General features: G+C 46.4%; 1 long non-coding RNA gene across 5 annotated transcripts in view; it reads right to left on the minus strand.

The window, feature by feature from the left end:
- Positions 1–317: 317 nt before the first annotated feature.
- LOC108352425 (uncharacterized) overlaps positions 318–19,191 on the minus strand; it is a 42,524-nt gene continuing 23,650 nt past the window's right edge. The window contains exons 1-3 of one of the 5 annotated variants that reach the window (XR_005491832.2): positions 3,857–3,959; positions 3,384–3,611; positions 318–658 (exon numbers count right to left, since the gene is read on the minus strand). This is a non-coding gene — a long non-coding RNA (uncharacterized LOC108352425). Of the gene's footprint in view, positions 659–1,766; positions 1,884–3,383; positions 3,960–19,191 lie in introns of those variants that run through there. The other 4 variants (XR_010056471.1, XR_010056469.1, XR_010056470.1 and 1 more) reach the window with 4 other exon arrangements.

Genomic DNA, 19,191 nt, shown 5'->3' on the forward strand with positions numbered 1-19,191 from the left:
GGTTCTCAAACCCTGAGTGTTGAGACCCATGGAGCTTGTTCCCCCATCCCCAACCCTCCAGTTTCTTTGTGTAGCCATGGCTGTCCTAGAACTCATTCTGTAGTCTGGCTGACCTCAGATCCCCTACCTCAACCCCAGTGCTGAATTAAAGGCATGTGCCACTGTCCCCTGTCAAGGATCAATCTCAAGCTTCAAGTAAGCCTCTGCTCAGAGTCACAGCTCTTGAAAATCGGTATTCACAGCCCTGCAAGCCTGTCCTGGCCCAAAAATAGTTCTGAGTGTAGCACAAACCAAACACATGGACTTAGCTCAAAACATAATTTTGCATTTTTTTTAAAAAATTCAGTTGCTTGAACTCTGGACGACAGTTTCATGAAGCAATGCCAAAAGGTTGGACACACCTCAGAGCTTCGCAGCTCCTTGGAACTCTTCCAGTAACCCAACCATGGCTTTTGTCTTCAGTTCTTCCAAGCCTTGTCTCTAAGGTCTCCATGGTTTTTCCTCTATACCTCTGCTTCCTAAGAACTGCTCCTGCAGCTCTTCGCCTGAGAAGTTTCCACTGTCCTGTCCGAGCTCCACTCTGTCTTCTTGTATTACTGGCTGGGCCACTGAGGAAGGTGTTCCTGCTCTGTACTTGATGAAACGGCCTCACGGCCTCCTAGAGTGCAAAATGATATGACAGCGAGGAGAGAGGTTAAGACAAGCGGCTTGAAACAGTCCTAGCTGAATGAAACCAGAGTTGTGCTGGCAGCCTGCTACGCTCTGCTAAAATCTATTAAGGTCTATATAGAGAACTCGGAGGTAAAGAACACTTGGTGTTGAACTAGAATTCAGACCCCAGGGGTTGGGGATTTAGCTTAGTGGTAGAGCGCTTGCCTAGCAAGCGCAAGGCCCTGGGTTCGGTCCCCAGCTCCGAAAAAAAGAAAAGAAAAAAAAAAAAAAATTCAGACCCCAGTGGCCACACAGAGACTAACAAACACCTGTAACTTCATCTCCACAGGATCCCTCCTCTGGCCTCTGAGACCACCCACAGATACCACAGCCACATAAATCAATATATTTTGTTTGGGTGTTTAGTTTTTTTTATCTTGTTCTGTTTTGCTTTTGTGTTGGTTTATTTGTTTTGGGGTTGGGTTGGTTTGGTTTTATAGCCCAGGCTGTCCTGGAGCTTTCTCTGTAAACCACGCTGGAACTCACAGAGATCCACCTTCCTCTGCCCCCCAAAGTGTTGGGATTGACGGCATGCACCGCCACCACCCAGCCTATAAATAAATACTTGTAAAACTACATTAAAATCACTGCTAGAGTTAGCAGTCAGCTTGGGGGAGGTATGAAGGCATGAAAGGCTGTTCATGTATGAGTTGATGTGGAGGCTCGGGTGGGATACTTGTACACATGCACCTGTGTGCACACGTATGTAGAGATCAGAGGACAACCTCAGGTGTTGTTCCTTGGCAACCTTCCCCTTTTTTTGTGTTTGAGACGGTCTCCCCTGGTGTGGAAATGTATAAGTCAGGCTAACTGTCTGTCAAGTGAGCTTCTAGGGATTAACTCTCCATCGTCTCTGGCACCACAGGCTCACGCCATGGTGTCCAGCTCTTTGAGTGAATTCCAGGAGACGTGTGCAAGGTCACTATTTTACCCACCGAGCCATACTCCAGCCCTTACTTGGTGTTGGTTTTTTGATTGGTTGGTTTTTATTGTTTTGAGACAGAGTCTCCTGTAGCCTAGGCTGGATTGGAATTTACAGTATAACTGAACATAACCTTAAGCTCTTGATCCTCCTGCCGCCACCTCTCCGGTGCTAGGATTGTAGGGAGGACCAGCTGACTGTAAGTTCTTTGGCCTTGTGTCCTAAGGGTTAAGGGCTCCTGCTCATTCTCCTGTGAATAAACAAAGACATTGGGATACAGGGCGATCTGACTTCCTAATTGGCAGTAGTTGGGCTCCCTTTTGCTGCTTGGCCCACTTAAACAAATAGATCGTCAGTCACAAAGAGCCAGACAGACTTAAACCAATACAGGTCATTTTGAACACACATGACCACAGCTGATCTCGATCTCAATCTCTCTCTCTCTCTCTCTCTCTCTGCCTGTCTGTATCTGTCTCTGTCTCTCTCTCTGTCTCTGCCTGTCTGTATCTGTCTCTCTGTCTCTGTCTCTCTCTGTCTCTGTTTCTCTCTCTCTCTCTCTCTCTCTCTCTCTCTCTCTCTCTTTCTCTCTCTCTCTCTCTCACACACATACACACCCCTTTCTGAAGACCCAGCGGCTGTAGCCAGAACTGTTTCAAGCATTCTGCATTAGATTTCTTTGCTATCACCAGCTTCAGGGAACTGGAAAGACCCTGCAACCATTTTCACCAAGGCCAGAGGAGGCACTCTTCCCCAGAGAATGTAACAAAGATTGCTGATACAGATACTAAAGAGGTAAGGCTGTGATTGGTGAAAACACAAGCCCTCATTTGCATAAGAACTTTGCTATGTATGGGAAATGCAGATAACTCCTCTCTAGTTATAGAGCAGGCTGTTAGGATCACTTGGGTAGTCAGCAAAGGCTCTGTGGATGCTTGGGATTGTGGCTTTAGTCCCAATAAAAGCCTTTCTCTTGAGTGGTGACTTAAAAGATGAAATGGGGCCTGCATGGTAGCTTCCTTCCTATGAACTTGTAACTTCCTTCATTGTAAAGAACTGTTTCTTTCCTCCTTTCTTGCACAATGAGCTGGTAACAGGAGTGGCAGAACAAGGGGCTGAGGGATAGCTCAGTGGTTAAGAGTGGGCTCTAGGGGTTGGGGATTTAGCTCAGTGGTAGAGCGCTTGCCTAGCAAGCGCAAGACCCTGGGTTTGGTCCCCAGCTCCGAAAAAAAGAAAAGAAAAAAAAAAAAAAAAAACAAGTGGGCTCTACTCTCCCAGAGGACCACCCTCTTCTGACTTCCCTGGCACCAGGCACACACATGTGCACAGACATGCATGCAGGCTAAACCTTTGATAGGCATAAAATAAAATAAATATTAAATTTTTTTTAAAATTATGGGGGTTGGGGATTTAGTTCAGTGGTAGAGCGCTTGCCTAGCAAGCGCAAGGCCCTGGGTTCGGTCCCCAGCTCTGAAAAAAAGAAAAAAAAAAAAAAAAGAAAGAAAGAAAAATATGTATGTCAGGTGGTTCTTTGTGAGTTTTCTGTCTCCCGTCTCTTTGGTAGAGTAGAATTCTAAGTCTAGAAAAAAGATTTCAGGAGTTGGGGATTTAGCTCAGTGGTGGGCAAGGCCCAGGGTTCAGTCCTCAGCTCAAAAAAAAAAAAAAAAAAAAAAAAAAAGAAAAAAAGATTTCATAAGACCACTGTTGTGAAGTACCTAAATAAAACACTTGTGTAATCCTACTGCCACGGTACCTCTGTTGTCCTCGGAGGCCTCGGAAGCAGCTTGGCCAACACCATCCTTCTGAGTCCTTTTCCTTGCTTTCTGTCCTCAGCGCTGCTTCTCTCCCTCTTCCCTGCCTGTGCTTCAGGTAAGCTCGATGTTTCAACCTAGTCCCGCTTTCTTCTTTTCCTTCGCAGGTTGCTTTGGAGTTTCCGGGGGTTTCTACTCCAACTATAAGTAACATTTTTGGGGAGCAGCTCCTGTAATAAATCAGACGTGGTATGAAGTTCCTACATTTTACCAATAAAATGGAAACTAGAATTAAACAAAAACAAAATGTGGATATGTGCACATGAATGCAGGTGCCCATTAATCTAGAGGGGCAGATCCTGGGGGCTGGAGTCACGGGTGGTTGTGAGTCATCCAACATGGTTACGGAGAACCAAACCTCGACGACCTAAGTGGATACTCTCACCATGGACACAATCACGACTACACCCCTGACCTTCCTCGCTCATGTCATTTATGAAATCCTCAGGGTCGTTGAAGGAGGGCTCATCTGCTTCTCTGTTCTCTAGAGCCCGCGACTACGCCTCAAACGCGCTCCCATCGGACCCGCCCTCCTCCTCCGCTCTAGCCAAGAGGTGCCCCCCCACCTCCCCACCCCGGCCTGATCTCCGGCGGCCTCCGCCTTCCCAGAAAGTAATATATGCTCTTAACCATTGCTCCCCTTTCAAGATTTTATTTTATTTTGTGTTGTATGTGTCTGGGTCTCTATGTGTGTATGTCACATGTGTGCAGATGCCCAAGGAGATGCCAGGAGAAAGCGTTGGATCTCCTGGTGCTGGGGTAACAAGTGGTTGTAAGTCATGTGACCTGGGTGCTGGGAACTGAATCCGATTCTCCGGAAGAGCAGCCAGTGCTCTCAACTGCTGAGCCATCTCTCCAGCCCCTCATTTATTTATATTCATTTTAGTTGTGTGTGTGTGTGTGTGTGTGTACATGTACACCCAGGAGTTGTCAGAGTCCATTTATTTATATTAAGTTCAGTTATATATGTGTAGGCACAACTCTGAGTCCAGGACTCCAGAGTGCATTAGTTCCTCTGGAGCTGGGATTCAAGGCAGTTGTGAGCCATCCAATGTGCGTGTAGGAACCACACCTAGATCCTGCACAACAGCAGTATGCTCTCTAAGCTACTGAGCTAGCCTTAGCCCCAAGAAGAATTTAAAATATACATATATATATATGTATTTTTTTAATGTCGGAGTGCTCTGTCTTTGTGTACCCCTGCTGCCAGAAGAGGGCATCAGATCTCTTCACTAGTCAGTGTTTTTAGCCGCTGTACCACCTCCACAGTCCTCAGGAGAAACAGTCCTAAAGGGAGACCCTTGTAGCTACCCTCTGAATATCAGTCTGTTGAAATAATGGATGGCAAAAGAAAAGCTGCCCATCAATCCCAATGTGGGAGAAGGGACAGGCTGCCGCCTGCTGCCAGACGGCAGAGGAACTCGTATTTTTTTTTTTTTTTTTTGGTTCTTTTTTTTTCGGAGCTGGGGACCGAACCCAGGGCCTTGCGCTTGCTAGGCAAGCGCTCTACCACTGAGCTAAATCCCCAACCCCTTGTACACAGTTCTAAGAGCTTATTGGACACCCTATAGCAGATTGGAGTTGAGATGATAATGTCTGTTCTACTTCTTGCTTCTCTAGGTAGACAGCATAGCCTTAGAGCAAGATGTAACTAAGCGTGTGTGTGGCACAGTCTTGTGGCTTTTGAGACAATGTTTCTCTGTGTAACCCTGGCTGTCATAGAACTCACCATGTAGACCCCCTGGAGCTGGAGCTAGAGCTGGCTCACAAAATGATTTAAATGCTTCCGAGTTCTGACTTATAGGGGAGATATATGTCGGTAGAGCAGGTTGTCACATCATGTCCAGCAAATATTGGCACACCCTTGAGAGCCTCAGAAATTATACTTTATTCCCCAAATAGACAAGCGCGTGGCTTTTCCTGCGCTTTCCTATTTATAACAGAATCAAAGGGAAACTTAAGAGAGAACGTTCACCATAAAACCAGAATATTTCATTGGGCATGGTGGCCCATTCCTTTAACCCCAGCAGAAGGATGGCAGAGGCAGGAGGATCTCTGTGAGTTCATGGCCAACCTGGTGTCCAGCAAGAGTTCCAGGCCAGCCAGGGCTGTACTTTGAGACCCTGTCTCAAAACAAACAAATGAGCAAAACTAAAAAGAGTCATCTAGCACCGTGTTTCCATGAGACAAGCAGAAAAGTGTCTTTGTCTCACTAAAAGACTAGGCAGCTCGTGAAACTGAAGAGAGAGAGGCTGGGGGTGTGGCTCTGATGGTGAAATTCTTTCCTAGCACTCAGAAAGCCCAGGCTCCATTCCCAACACATCACACGTAGGGCATGATGGTGGACACCTATAATCCTAGCACTCAGAAAGTAAAGGCAGTAGGATCAGAAGAAATTCAAGGCCATCCTTGGCTACAGAGGGAGTTTAAGGCCAGCCTAGGCTACACTGGACCCTATCTCAAAACAGCAACTATAAAACCATTCAGTTCCTGTATGTGCTCATTCTTTGAAGTGACGGACATCACGACACTCTGAGCATGTGAGCACTAGAGGGCGCCACATACTGATGCTCCTCCCACTTGCCTACTCCTGGGTGGTGCTGTTAGTCACTAAGGGCTAGGAAGATAGCACAAAGGGTAAAGTTTTTGCTGCTCAAACCTGAGGATCTGAGTTCAGACTGCCAGAGATCACATAAAAGTCAGGTGTAGGGTCGAGCTCTGAGGCACACTTTAATATGGCCCCTTAAATTCCTGCACTTGTGAGACAGAGATAGGCAGGTCTCTGGAAGTTTGAGGCCAGCCTGGTTTTACATGGTGTGTTCTAAGAGCCAGGGAGAGAAACAACAAAAAGCCTGTTGTGGGGGTTGGGGATTTGGCTCAGTGGTAGAGCGCTTGCCTAGGAAGCGCAAGGCCCTGGGTTCGGTCCCCAGCCCCAGAAAAAAAAGAAAAAAGAAAAAAGAAAAAAAAAAAGCCTGTTGTGGTGGCCCTCTTCTTTAGTCCTAGAACTTGGGTGGCAGAAGCAGGCAGATCTCTGAGTTCGAGGCCAGCCTGGTCTACAGACTTGAGTTTCAGGACAGACAGGGCCATACAGAGAAACCCTGTCTCGAACAAACAAACAAAAACAAAAAGTAAAAAAGGCTGCTGTTGTAGTGCACTGCACTCCAATGACTCCAATGAAGGGGGAGGGCAAGTAGGGCCCTCGATGGTCAGCTGGATTAGTTAAAACAGGGAGCCCAGGCTCACTTGATGCTTTCTCAAAAAGTGAGGAGAAAGGCAATGAAGAAAGACACCTGATGTCAGCCTGTCAGCTTCTAGTTTCTACAGGCCAAACCACACACACAAACACACACACACACCACCAGGAATTCAAACACTGCCCAAGGCCAGTACTGGAGGAACTTTTCCAGATTCGCTCTGAGGGGTCTGATCTCAGCCAGCTAATGGGTAGTTCCAGGAAGGCAGTGTAGCCAGAAGCCAAAGAAGGGTCATATGACTGACAGACTTGGTACTCATAGCAGCCAGCACCAGAGGTGATAAAAGTTAGAAAATGACTCCAGGACTTAGCTCAGTAGGTAAAGATGCTTGCCAGGAAGCCCAATGGTTTGAGTTTAACTCCCAGGTCCCATTTGGTGGATTTTAAAAATGGACTCCTTTAATTTGTCCTTTGACTTCCACAAAGGCACTATGGCACATACATGCCCAAAAGCTTATGGAAAAAAAAGTTCAAAGAATTACTATTTGAAATATATAGGGGCTGGGTGTGTGTGTGTGTGTGTGTGTGTGTGTGTGCGCGCGCGCGCGTGTGTGTGACAGCGATTTGAGGGCACTGTCTGATGTTCTGTAAGACCCAGGTTCAATTCCCAGCCCCTACATGGCAGCTCACACCTGTCTGTGGCTCCAGTTTCAGGATATCTGGTGCCTTCACACAAACATGCATGTGGCTGAACACCAATGCACATGTAACAAAAATTAATCTGAAAAATTTTTAAGCTGGGGATTTAGCTCAGTGGTAGAGCGCTTACCTTGGGTTTGGTCCCCAGCTCCGAAAAAAAAATTTTTTTTTAAAAGAAAGAATTATGTGGACAAGTAGAGAGACAAGCTTCACCCAACATCTTAGTGTTTTTATTATTTGTGTGTGTGTGTGTGTGTGAGAGAGAGAGAGAGAGAGAGAGACAGACAGACAGACAGACAGACAGACAGACAGAGCAAGAGAGAGCGAATATGAGTGTTTTGCCTACATGTATGTATGTGCACCATTTAAGTGCTATACCCCTAGTAGCCAGAAGAGGGCACTAGCCTTATTGGAACTGGAGTTGCATAATTTGTTAGGAATTGTACCTGGGTCCTCTGTGAGAGCAGCCAGTGCTCTTAACCATTGAACTATCTCTTCAGCCCCTCTGTTATTAGCTTCTTTAAAGGCAAGAATAAACAATAAAAGAGGTCCTTATCATAAAGACCTATTGTTGACAGTATTGTAACCTAGTGTTGTAACAGTATTGTGATGAGAATAAACTGTTGCTCCAGGATCCTGGAAATGATAAGTCCCCTCTGGTCTGCCTCAGGTGGAGTTGGTAACTATAAGGGGCAGAGTTGCTGCCTGGGAAATGTAAAATTCTGGAGGTAGACCTCCAGAAAACAGTAACTTTTGCTTAAAAGTGGTTAAAATATGGTCATGGTTCAGTGGTAGAGCAGTTGTCTGGAATCCCTCAGTGAGGGGCTGGGGTTGTTACTTAGTCTTAATAATGGATTAGCTACACTGGGTTGTCCTATAGTGTACTGCCTAAATTAAACTCATTAATGTGAGAAGGCCCAGTCCACTGTGGGTGGTACCATTCCCTAGTCAGCACCTGGTCATGAACTGTGGAGAAATCCAGTGAGGCACAAACAAGCAATCATTCATTTATTCTCCTGACTGGGGATGCCGTAAGAACAGCTGTTTAAATTTTTGGTTGCTTTGATTTTCCTGCTATACCTTGGGCTAGAACCTGGAACTGTGAGGTAACCAAACCCTCTCTTCCCTAAGTTGTGTGTGGTGGTTTGAATGAGATGTCCCTCAATAGGCTCAAATGTTTAAATACTTGGTCCCCAGTTAGAAGAATTATTTGGGAAGGTTTAGGAGGCGTGGTGGAGATGGGCTTTAAGGTTTCAAAAGCCTACACCAATCCCAGTTAGCTCTCTGCCTCATATTTGTGAATCAAGATGTAAGCTCAGCTTACATCTACTGCTCTATTGCCCTGTGCTCCAACCATGATGGACACAGACTCTAACCCTGTAAAACTGTAAGCCAAAAATAAACTTCCTTCTAGAAGTTGCCTTGGTCATGGTGTCTCATCCCAGCAATAGAACAATAACTAAGGCAGTTGCTTTTAGTTGGGGTATTTTATTGGAAGAACAGAAATGAAACTAAAACAGATCAATTGTTTTGTTTTTGTTTGATTTGTTTGCCTTGTTTTTGAGACAGGGTTTCCTCTGTGTAGCCCCAGCTGAGGGGGATCTCTATGTAGCCGAAGCTAGCTTCAAAGTAGCCGAGGCTAGCTTCAAATTCAGAGATCCACCTGCCTTTGCCTCTGAAGCACTGGGATTAAAGGCCAGAACCACCACACCTGGCTTCCCATACCAATTTTTAAAAATTAATTTATTTTAATTTTCTCTTATGTGTTTGGGAGTCTTTGGTGCATCTTTGTCTGAGCCCGATGTGTGTGCAGTGCCCATAGAGGCCAGCAGAGGGTGTCGGGTCCCCTGGAACTGGAGTTCCAGACAGTCCTGAGGCATCGTGTAGGTGCAGGGAATCAAGCTCAGATCCTCTTGGAAGAGCAGCCAGTGCCCTTTGTTGCTAAGCCAGCCCCATATACCAATCAGTATTCATTGGCAGTCAGATCTGTCCCTGCGGCTGGTGTGGTAGAGGGAAAAACCTCTGTCCTCTCAGAGTTTACTCTTCAGGCTGTAGTCTCTGAAACAAACTGACAACTGGCAGGATTAAAAGTAGGTAGACGGGGTTGGGGATTTAGCTCAGTGGAAGAGCGCTTGCCTAGCGAGCACAAGGCCCTGGGTTCAGTCCCCAGCTCCGAAAAAAATAAAAAAATAAAAATAAAAGTAGGTAGACTTTCCGTGTGGCATCCGTGTGTGTGACCCAAGAAAGCAGAGGAAATTTCAGAAACAGCCAATGAGCTCCTGCAGCCCTTTCCAGCGCTAGGGGCCAATGCAGTCAGCCTGACTTTGGAGAAATGGGCCGTTAGAGACAGTGTGCCTAGCTGCGGGGCTGTCCCCTGGCATCATTTCCAGTCAACTAGCTGATTTTCCTGGAGGTCATGGGGAGACATAAAGATCCTATGTCTTTTGGCTGGTAATGAAAAGTCACAGAATATTTTTTCTTGCATTTCCTGTTTTTCTGATATGGGTGGGGGCAGTAGCTCCCCGCCCCCACCTAGGGAGGACTACTGAGGTCGAGCTTGAACCCTTGACCTGGCCGCAGAAAGTCAGAGAAAGGAGAGAGAGAAGGAATGGTCTCCAGCTAAGATTAGGCTTACGGAGGGAGATGGTTCAAGAAGGGAGCGTACACACCCAAGAAACGAATGCAAGCATTCCCAGAAAGAAAGCAGCTCCCTTGATTCTCTTTACCATGATTACATAGGGGTTTGTGGCTTTCTAAGTTACCTTCCTCCTAGGATGCCTGTGGTTTAGAAGGCTTAAAGGTTAAGTAAAGTTGGGAGGCTGGGGAGAAAGCTCAGGCGGTAGACTGGCTTGCCCCGTGTGCAGTAAGGGTCTGGGGTTCATCTCCAGAGCCCCCAGAAACTGTGTGGTGACACAGACCTGTAATTCCAGCACTCAGGAGATAGGAGCAGGAAAATTCAGGAGTTCAAGGTCATCCCTGGTGTTGGGGTATTTGCTGCTTCTTTGGACTCAGGTGATTGGCAGAGTGATGCCAGCCGAGACAGACACACATGTTGAGGCAAGACCCGTGCTGAGGCAAGACCCAGCATGTCAGACGTGTTTTAATCCAATAGTCTTTATTAGCCTGCTGGTGACTACACTGGGTGTTCGGGACCCCTGTTTAAACCAGTGCCTTTCTCAGGATGAGCTTGTAAGCACAAAAACCATGCTCTGGATTGACATACCTCAGTTAGCAGGAACAGTTAGCCAGACGCAGAATTACAGAAGGCCAAGAAACAAGGTTAGTGCATGAAAAAACTTTCCCAGAGCTATGCACTTTGACGCATGCCGGTTCTATGTGCTGAGAGATTTACAGCCTGAATGGTGCTTCTATCATGGAGCCAGTTGTGCTAAGGTCTGGGGCCTCCTAAGGCCTGGAGCCCTGTTACAATCCCAAGCTAGGGAGGGAGTTTGGGGGTGCCTTGGGGGTACATGAAACCCCGTGTTAAGAAAATAAAAGGGCTGGAGTGTGACTTGAATTTTTTTTCAATCCTTATTTTTAATGAAGGTTCTTAAATGCTTTAGCCTCCCCGGTAGCCCATCAATCACCCACCAGAGGAAGCGGAAAAAGAAAGGACAGGATCGGGAGTGGAAGAAGTGGACCTGTTTAGAAAGGTTCTTGAGAGCAACTCCCGTCTGCTGTCTGGAAATCAGTTCCCAGGCTAACAGTGGCAGCTCGATCCACTCACGAACATTTCATGGGTACACTAGCAGTCCAGTTCGGTAGAGTCGGGTTAGCAAACACGAATCGGCATCAGGCCTCAGCCTCAGCTCCAGTCAGCAGGAGAGACCAAGGCCAGCAGGAACACCAGGAGGAGTCTCGGCTAGGCCTCTCTCAGCAAACAAAGGTCAGCGAACACGCAAGATCAACAATCATTGCATAGCTAGCTCTGTAAGCAAGCCCTCAGGCCCTGTCACTGTCCACCTGACTCCTTTTTATTCTCCCTCTAAACGTCATGTATTCTCCATGGGTCTTGCCTCAGCATGGGTCTTGCCTCAACATGTGTGTCTGTCTCAGCTGGCATCACTCTGCCAATCACCTGAGTCCAAAGAAGCAGCAAGAAACTTCAGGACACCACCAGAAGTGTTTTGGCGAATTTCTCTATGGAGTCCCAACAAATGTAGCTCAACTGCGCAATGTAAGGCAGACCAACACATGTGCGTCGTTAGTGAAGAATCCTTCATCGCGTGTCCTCTCACGTGCTTGCTTTGGCAGAACATCCTTTCCCCCGTGTCTGTTTCAGCTACAGGTCCTTCAGGAGTCTGCCTTGGTCTTTTACCTGGGTCCACCTCAGGAAAACACACCTTCACGTGTTTGCCCAGCAAAACACCATCCAACTGACTTTCCAAATTCACTGGAGCAATGTCTTAATGGTTAAGAGTACTTGTCACTCTTACAAAGGACCCAGGTTCGATTCCCAGAACCTTTATGGTGTCTGTAACTCCAGTTCTAGTAGATCTGACACATACATCCATGCAGGCAAAAACACTCATACACATAAAAATAAATAAATGTAAAGTAATTTTTAAATCAATTTATTTTATTTATTTGACTACACTGTAGCTGTCTTCTGAGACACCAGAAAAGGCTCTCCAGCCCATAAAATACTTTTTAGAAAGATTAATCAAAGTTTAAAATTTTAGGTAAAAGAAATGTATGAATGGGCTGGAAAGATGGCTCAGTGGTTAAGTATTTCATCCTGCAGCAATGCTCCTTGAGATTCCAGAAACACAGCTCCCTAGCTTTAGGAAGTTCCTGAAACTCATTAGACTACCTCTTCCCCAAACTCTGAGCTCCAAGCTCCATAAGCAGAGAGCTGATTGGGAGACAAGCCCTCCAACTTACCAGCTGCCTACAGGTTCCCCAGGTAGCTCCAGGTCCATAAATGCATTAACAAACATACATTAGGGGTTGGGGATCTTCCAGAGATCCTGAGTTCAATTCCCAGCAACCACATGGTGGCTCACAACCATCTGTAATGGGATCAGATGCCTTCTTCTGGTGTGTCTGAAGACAGCTACAGAACTCATATATATAAAATAAATAAATCTTTTTTAAAAAAGAGAAGAAAGGGGGTTGGGGATTTAGCTCAGTGGTAGAGTGCTTGCCTAGGAAGCTCAAGGCCCTGGGTTCTATCCCCAGCCCCGAAAAAAAGAACCAAAAAAAAAAAAAAAGAGAGAAGAAAGGAATGTATGTACTAGTTTATTTCTCCCCTGAGTATTTGGGTAGAGTGCGGATGTTAGTGTGCCTGGATATGGGTGTGTCTGCAAATGGAGCCACAGGTTGGCCCAAGGGGTTTCTTTTCTTTTTTAATTGGTTTAACAGCTTGTTTGTTAATGTATGTTTGGTTTTTTTTGTTTTGTTTTTTTGGTTCTTTTTTTCGGAGCTGGGGACTGAACCCAGGGCCTTGCACTTCCTAGGCAAGCGCTCTACCACTGAGCTAAATCCCCAACCCCTAATGTATGTTTGTTAATGCATTTATGGACCTGGAGCTACCTGGGGAACCTGTAGGCAGCTGGTAAGTTGGAGGGCTTGTCTCCCAATCAGCTCTCTGGTTATGGAGCTTGAAGCTCAGAGTTTGGGGAAGAGGTAGTCTAATGAGTTTCAGGAACTTCCTAAAGCTAGGGAGCTGTGTTTCTGGAATCTCAAGGAGCATTGCTGCAGGATGAAATACATGTTCCATTCTCCCATTGACACAGAGTCTTGTTTGGTTTTTGAGACAGGGTTTTTCTGTGTATCTGTATCCTTGCTGTCTTGGAATTAACTATCTCTCTCTCTCTCTCTCTCTCTCTCTCTCTCTCTCTCTCTCTCTCTCAGTCACAGAGATCTGTCTCTGCCTCCTGTTAAAGAGGTGCACCACATTGGTGTTTTGCCTGAATGTATCTGTGTGAGGGTGTCAGATGCCCAAGAACTGATAAACTGACATGTGGTTGTTGGGAATTGAACTTGGATCCTCTAGGAAGAGCAACCAGTGCTCTTAACCCCTGAGCCACCTCTCCAGGAGTCTTGAGGAGCTGTTTCTCCACAGTGGTGCCTGTGACCTTTCAGTGTTTTGGTGCTTCCTGGCTCTCAGCAGAATCCTAAACTGAATTTCAGGGTAAGGGACTCCTTTCTCTTCCCATGTCTCACATTTTTTACTGTCTTTTACCTCCCTTGTTCTGTATTAAAGGTATGCTCTTGGTGGAGGAGAAACTGGGAGGGATAAACTATTATAAAAGATTTACCAATAAACTTGCTTAGGAAATAAAAAGTTACCCAAAAGTGGAATTTGGCTAAGGGGTGGGTCTGACAAACATTCCAAAGGCTTACAGTGACCTATTAGACTCTCTGTCACTGATCAAAATCTGCATAATTCATCCAGGCAGGCAGCGTGACCTCAGTTAACAATAACAGCAGTTGACAGTAACTGGGATAATAGCTTTACTACGTAAATCTCTCATTTGTCCAGAATTGGCCAACTTTACAGTTTCTGTCTTGGTGAAACATGTTTTACTGCTCAACAAGTGTGACTTGGCATTGGGACCTAAAAGAAATTCACAGGTGACAGTTTATGTGGAATGTCCTAGCTCAAAATTTATACGAACTGCAAAAAAAAAAAAAAAAAAAAAAAAAAAAAAAAAAAAAAAAAATTCTGTGCAGGGCTGGCTTCTCTTTGGGTATTAACCAGAACCGGATGTGTGTTACTATGAAAGGGTTTCCCAGGGGCTGGAGAGATGGCTTACTGGTTAAGAGCACTGACTGCTCTTCCATCGGTCCTGAGTTCAATTCCCAGCAACCACGTGGTGACTCACAACCAACTGTAATGGGGGACCGATGCCCTCTTCTGGTGTGTCTGAAGGCAGACACAGTACTTGTATACAGTAAATAAATAAATAAATAAATAAATAAATAAATAAATAAATAAATAAATAAAAGAGTTTCTCTCCTTTTTATGGCCCGAATCCTTAGAGAGAATTCTCCCTGGATAGGGTGGGAATTAGCCTGCCCCTCCATTCTTGGGAGGTGCCACTCAGGCGGAAGCGACACAGGAAGCAGATGAAACAAGCACTTTCTAGCCATGAGATACTGAACCTGGTAGAGCACTAAGTGTGCCGGGAAGGAATCTCCTTTGAGGAGTCACTGCCATCAGATTGGTTTGGAGGCATTCTCTTGATAGCTAATGAATGTAGGAGGGTCCAGCCCACTGTGGGCGGTGCCACTCCTGAGCAGCTGGGCCGGGGCCATAGATGAAAGGTAGCTGAGCAAACCTGGAGGAGCAAGCCAGTGGGCACCATTCCTCCACGGTCTCTGCTTTAGTTCTAGCCTCTGGGTTGCTGGGCTGGCTTCTCTCCGTGATGAACCGAGATCTGTAAGTGAAATAAAGTCTTTCCTTCCTGACTTGCTTTTGGTCCTGATCTTTGTCATAGAAAAAGAACTAGGGCAGCCAAGGAATCAGTCATCAACACGTTGGCTCAGAGAGGGGGCTTAGATCTCACAGAGGAAGACACAAGTTCTCAGAATCCAAACAAAGACAGTTCACACCTACCTGTGGCTCCAGCTGCAGGGGCCTCTGATAACTCTGACCTCTGTGGTCACCTGCACTGGTGCACACACCCAAACCCAGGTGCATAATGAAAATAAATGATTTAAGAAATAATTTAAAGGGGTTGGGGATTTAGCTCAGTAGTAGAGCGCTTGCCTAGGAAGCGCAAGGCCCTGGGTTCGGTTCCCAGCTCCAAAAAAAAAAAAAAAAAATCATTAAAAAAAAATGGGGACTGGACCTGTGTGTGATAGCTGAATGAAAAAAAAAAGATATAAAAGGGAAAGGAAAAGACATGACTGCTCCTAGGTACGGTGGATGAGAGAGTTTGTTGTAGATTTGTAGGAGAGCATCGTCAGAGGCAGACACATTTGGGAGAATGCAGAGTGGTCAACCATGTGGGGAGGGAAGGGAGAGAGAGGGGAACCAGATGTACAGCCAGGAATTCAAAGGTAAAAAGGGGGTAACCAAACAATGTCTGTAGTACATAGGGAAGAGCTTCTGGGTGAAGGGCAGCCAGCTCTGGGCTAGAAAGTTCAGTGTGGAGGGTGGGGTACACTAGAGGGTAGGGTACACTAGTCACATCTTGTAACAGGAGGGATGCTGGAGACCCTGCAGGCCAGGTCTGCTTTTGGTTAACAGGCACCTGAGACATTTGTTCCAGGTTTGAAACACTGACACACGCCTTTAAGCCCAGTAGAGGCAGGAGGATCTCTATTAGTCTGAGGTCTCCATAGTGAGTTCCAGGCCAGTCGAGACTACATAATGAGACCCCCGCCTTTCAGAAAGGCAGGAGAGTTTAGGATGGAGGAAAACTCAGAAGATGGCTCAGAGATTAAGAGCACTTGCTGTTCTTGGAGAGGACCTGAGTTCAGTTCCCAGCACACACACAGGGCGCTGACAACAACCTGTAACCCCAGCTCCAGGGGATTTGACACTCCCTGGCCTCTATGGGAACCTGCATGTACCTGGTGCACATAAACTCATGCAGGCATGTGTGCATGCGTGCACACTCACACACACATACATACTCACATGGGCGCGTGCACAGACACACACGCACGTGCATGCACACATGGACACACATGCACGTGCACGCACACACCCGATATAAATAACAAACCTTTGCACTTTACAGGTTGCTTGGGGATTCGACCAGGCTCTAGGAACAGCCCTCTAGGAGGGGAATGGAAAGCATCCAACTCCTGAGGAAGAGGAAGGAATGACAACCATGGGGAAGACAGAAACTCGACTTGCCTTCCTATTGCTGTGACGAAACATTGTGGGGCAAGTGGACCGGGCCACTAGACAGAACTGATAAGGTCGAGCAGGCTCAGGCCACAGGGAATCTCACAACTGAGAGTGGCGGGAGCAGAGCCAGCTCCCATCAAGCTCTACCTGTTTTGGAACACATTAACCATGATGCCCCACTAAGATGACCATGGCAACGAGTTTCTGGGTACCTGCATGAAAGACACACACACACACACACACACACACACACACACACACACACACACAGCATTTGTATTGTGATAGGCCTAAAACAGCTCTCCATGACTGGGCCACTTCCTAGCCTCCACATGGCTAATCCACCACCCTCTGATATTCCCGAGTTATTACTTAACTAAATCCAAAATTCCATCTTGGCTGCCCTCCCCTGGCTCTTCTATGGAGGCTATGCTCTCTCTTCTGCACTTTCTCAGGCGTGGAGTCTCTCCTTTCCTTCTCCCAGCGTGGTGAATCTCTTTCTTCTCCCTCCTTTCTCTCTGTCCCTAGCCTAGGAATCCTAAAAGCCCCCATCTGTCTGTCCTGTCCAGCCATTGGCTGTCAGCATCTTTATTTACCCATCAGAACCAACTGGGGGCAGAGTCACTGAGTACATTCCGTGTGGACACTCGGGTGAGCAGTTTTAGGAACCCAAATTAACGTAAGGACACAAGCAGCTACAGTAACTAGCATTAAAAACCCTGAAGTTCTCCATGCAAATGAAGGATCTAGATAGGCCAGTGAGCTTCCTTTCCTGGGCATTCCTTCCAGTAAAAGGTGTTTAGTCCGTGGTTCACCCTGAGAAAGATGTATGCACTCACGTCTTGCCATCTAATAAAACAGACAAGCAAGGGCCCTCTCTTCGTTGAGGATCGTGGTGGAAGGAGGCCTTTGTAGTAATAGAAGAGCCTAAATCTCCCAGAGAAGGTCTCATGCAGGAGCTCATGCAGAGGCCATAGAAGGGTGCTGCTTACTGGCTTGCTCCTTGGAGCTTGTTTAGCCTGCTTTCTTGTAAAACCCACAACCTCCAGCGCTGGGGATGGAACCACCCACAATGGGCTTGGCCCTATTACATCATGCCAGTCACTAAGAGAATTCCCTATAGGCTTACCTGCAGTAGAATCTTAGGGAGGCATTTTCTCAATTGAGGTTTCCTCCTTTCCAGTGACTCTAGCATGTGTCAAGTTAACCTAAAAGTAGACAGCACAGCTCCCAGTTGAGGTCCAAGGAAGGAGAAAATGGAGGCTTTACTTACTGACCAGAACCTCAAGGCCTGAGGCTGTGTACACCTGGTAAGGTTGTCTCTCAGTGAAAGAACTAAGGGAAAGTCATGGTTATTTTCTTTCTTTCTTTTTTTCTTTTTTTCTTTTCTTTTCTTTTCTTTTTTTTTTTTTTTTTTTTTTTTTTGGAAGCTGGGGATCGAACCCAGGGCCTTGTGCCTGCTAGGCAAGCGCTCTACCACTGAGCTAAATCCCCAACTCTTAATTTTTTTTTTTTTTTTTTGGCTTTTCTCTGGTAGCCCTGGCTGTCCTGGAATTCACTCTGCAAACCAGGCTGGCCTCAAACTTGCAGAGATCTGCTTACAACTACATGCACCACTAATGCCTGACTTTCTTTTCTTTTCTTTCTTTCTTCCTTCCTACCTTTTCAAATAATTTATTTTATTTTACGTGTATGTCTGTCCATGTGAGGGTGTTAGAGTGTTAGATTCCCTGGAACTGGCATTACAGATGGTTGTGAGCTGCTGTGTGAGTGCTAGGAATTGAACCCAGGTCCTCTGGAAGAGCAATCAGTGTTCTTTTTTTTTTTTTAAAGATTTATTTATTTATTATATATGAGTACACTGTAGCTGTCTGCAGACACACCAGAGGAGGGCATCAGATCTCATTACAGATGGTTGTGAGCCACCATGTGGTTGCTGGGATTTGAACTCAGGACCTCTGGAAGAGCAGTCAGTGCTCTTAACCACTGAGCCGTCTCTCCAGCCCTTAAAGATTTACTCTTTTTTTCTTTTTTCTATTTTTCGGAGCTGGGGATCGAACCCAGGGCCTTGCGTTTGCTAGGCAAGCGCTCTACCACTGAGCTAAATCCCCAACCCTCAATCAGTGTTCTTAAGGGCTGAGCCATCTCTACAGTCTCGAATTCTCTTCATGATTGGCAAAAACAATTGAAAAAAGAAAAACCCCACAAAACCATGTCAAACCCAATGTTTTCAGTAGTTCTTCCCTTGACTACTCTCCTATTTCCACCCATTTGTTTGTTTGTTTGTTTGTTTATTTATTTATTTATTTATTTATTTATTTTGTGAGTGCTAGGAATAAAACTCATGCTAGGTAGGGGCTCTACCACTGATCCACACCCCCAGCTCCTCACTGGGGGATTCTAAGCAGGGCCTCTACCACTGAGCCACACCCTAGCCCCTCACTGGGGGATTCTAGGCAGGGATTCTACCACTAAGCCACACCCCAGCCCCTCACTGGGGGATCCTAGGCAGGGGCTCTACCACTGAGCCACACCCCAGCCCCTCACTGGGGGATTCTAGGCAAGGGCTCTCCCACTGAGCCACGCCCCCAGCCCCTCACTGGGGGATTCTAGGCAGGGGCTCTCCCACTGAGCCACGCCCCCAGCCCCTCACTGGGGGATTCTAGGCAGGGGCTCTATTTAAGTTACATTTCCAGTCTTCTTCTTCTTTTTTTTTCTTTTCTTTTCTTTTTTTCAGAGCTGGGGACCGAACCCAGGGCCTTGTGCTTGCTAGGCAAGCGCTCTACCACTGAGCTAAATCCCCAACCCCTCCAGTCTTCTTTAATTTTATATTGAGAAAGAGTCTTCCCGATATTTGTGGGTATTGTTGCTGAGTGGGAACCTACAGAGAAATTCAGGTTCTTGTGTCCTGGAACAGAAAATTGGACAGAGACACATAGGCGTAGGAAGCGAAGTGAGGGAATGTATTAAGGATTACACTTCTCCAGGAGGAAGCAAGCCAGAGTAATTCAAACAGACCATGATGTATGCCACACAGTGTGACAGGCTC

Source organism: Rattus norvegicus, chromosome 12 (assembly GCF_036323735.1).
Source record: "Rattus norvegicus strain BN/NHsdMcwi chromosome 12, GRCr8, whole genome shotgun sequence".
NCBI classification, from domain to species: Eukaryota; Metazoa; Chordata; class Mammalia; order Rodentia; family Muridae; genus Rattus; species Rattus norvegicus.